We start from the raw sequence: 2,673 nt of genomic DNA on the forward strand, positions 1-2,673 counted from the left end.
GCAGGCTTCCCGCTGAGCAAGGAGCCCGATGCGGGGCTCGATCCCAAGACCCTGGGATCATGACCTGAGCCTAAGGCAGACGCTTAACAACTGAGCCACCCAGGTGCTCCCGAAATGTGTCATATTTTATGAAATGCACATTTGGCCCTTTTATGTGTGTGTGTTTGGACAGTAATTGTAAAACACTACACAAAAAGCATATAAATGTCTCACATGATAATTAATATTGGCTCATAAATTGTATTTGCTTAAATCCTAAAGATGTAAGTGCTTTAAGTAGCTTTAAATATGCCATTTAATATGGTGAGCACTGTGAATTGTGTAAGACTGATGAATCACAGACCTGTACCCCTGAAACAAATACTACATCACGTTAATAAAAAAAATTTTTTTAAATATGCCATTTAACTATTTTTCTCCTTTTTTCCCCAGAACTACTAAAAGATTAAAGTATTTAAAATAAGTGATGTCATGGTTTTATCTCCTTGCTGCAGTATGTTTCAGATCATTTTATAAAATCAAAATGAATCTGAAGTTTTATTTGTTTTGGTTTTATTTTTGTTTGAGCTATGCAGAGTTTTGTTAGGGGTGTAGATAAAACTTTAAGGATGAACATACAGTACAAATAAGAACATCTATTATTTGGGGCTTGATGTCTTATACCTAAATTTCACAGTGCTTTAAGATTCTCAGGAGGGCAACCACATATTCCCATGTGTATTTGGTGCTTTGGTATAAGGAATGTTCCAAATCCACGGCTGATCTTTACTTCCATACAGTTCTGGAGGCAGGTCATATGACTCAGGAAAGGCAGCCACTGGCTCCTTGCTCCCTGAGAATAATTTCTCTTTTACTCTGAAGCTGTCCAGGCCAAATGCTGATGGCAGGAAAAGGGACCCCAAACTCATAGGAATGGATCATCAGCTGGGTGCCGTTCTTCTCTAATGCTCCCCAGGTGGCCTTGGACAGATTTGTGCTCATGACAAGGAACCAAGCAATCTGACTAAACTCTGGAGAAGGTCTCATATATATTTTAATATGTGGCATAGCATTGCTGCGGCCAGATGTGTCAGCCAATGAAGCCAGTTCTGTTTTTCAGCTGTCTGGATGCTATAGGGAAGAAAGCCCCCAGCCGGATATTCTTGTAAGCTGGTTCACACATTTTCCACAGAAGGACAGATCAGGTGAAGAGGAACGGCATTTTCCCTGGGGTCTTGCTTTCCTTCCCTAGCATCACCAAGCTTTCTTTAAACTCAGAACACGGGGTGCCTGGGTGGCTCAGTCATTAAGCGTCTGCCTTCGGCTCAGGTCATGATCCCTGACCTCAGGTCCTGGGATCAAACCCCGCATCGGGCTCCCTGCTCAGCGGGAAGCCTGCCTCTCCCTTTCCCACTCCCCCTGCTTGTGTTCCCTCTCTCGCTGTGTCTCTGTCAGATAAATAAATAAAATCTTTAAAAAAAAAAAAAACTCAGAACACAACCATTTCGAGTCATCAGCTCCCATAGACCCAATGCTTGAAAACTGACCTACTATGCGACCAAGACTTTCCTTTAGGTATGGATGAGGCATGCTCTTTCAGGTTTCTAAGCCTAAAATGTCCCCAATTATCTTTCTGACTTCCTTGAAAATGTCCTGGGGTTGATCCAATAAGATAAACATTGGTTTCAAAGAGATCATGCTTGTGGATGATATCTATCCACTCCTTGAGTGAAGGAGCATTATAAGGCATCAAGTAGCTGATGAGATCAGCTTTAAAATGTGTTGTTGATTCTCCAGATCTGTGGGTTCCATGTATAATCCATAGGTATAAGGGGCTCAACCATATTCCCTGAGTTTTCTGGTGCCAGTCAGCATGGATGAGGTTGGAGGTGTGTGTGACAATTCGGAGGCCTTCTTCATACGGTAGTAACATTCATTTTCCTGGCAGAGGAAAATGTTTTCATAAGGCTTGGCCTGGGCATGTAAGTGAACCTTCGAGTCTCGTTTATCTCCGTGCACAAGCAGAATTGGTTTCTGAACTCCAGTGGACACTGTTTTATGAGCCAGTCTACGTCAAAGCAGTAGTTAAACTGAGCTGAAGATACAAGCGCCCCAAATAGGGGAGACAGAATATCCTTGATGTGGAGGGCTCCAGAGTTATACTTTGACTTAATTCCCGAGACTCTAGTGAGGTAAAATTGGAAGGGGTTCCTTTTCCCAACATGTCCCAAATGTCTTGGCCTTCCCCTGAAGTTTCTTACTCCTCTTCCTCCTCTTTTAGTCCATGGTGGGCAGGAAGGCCATGATTTCCAGTACTTTGGGCAGCACTGTCTTTGGGAGAAGAGATGCCACTCTCCTCTTTGACCACCATGTTCTTAGCCTGCTTCTGCTATGTTCCTGGTTGCAACTCATCATTGCTGCTAGAGAGACACCAACCTAGGTCTTCCTGGGAACCACTCTTCTGCCTTTTGGGAGATGAAACTTGTGAATCTGTGTTGCTGAACTTCACAGGTGTTAATTTTCTTCTATGGGCAGCTTTCCTAGCCTCAGAACGGTGTATCTTAGTTCATTTGCTGCTCCCTGCCCAGCATGCAGGAGGGAAGAAGTAGATAGCTTGTCTAGTTTTGGCTTTTCCTCCTCACGTTCATCACTACTGGACACTGTCCACTTCCCATAATCACCGTCCTAAGACAT

General features: G+C 43.4%; 1 pseudogene; it reads right to left on the reverse strand.

The window, feature by feature from the left end:
* Positions 1-689: 689 nt before the first annotated feature.
* LOC112827915 (tyrosyl-DNA phosphodiesterase 1-like) lies at positions 690-2,673 on the reverse strand (annotated as a pseudogene).

This window comes from Callorhinus ursinus, unplaced genomic scaffold (genome assembly GCF_003265705.2).
Source record: "Callorhinus ursinus isolate GAN/ISIS: 27379988/994484 unplaced genomic scaffold, GSC_fseal_2.0 scaffold38, whole genome shotgun sequence".
NCBI lineage: Eukaryota > Metazoa > Chordata > Mammalia > Carnivora > Otariidae > Callorhinus > Callorhinus ursinus.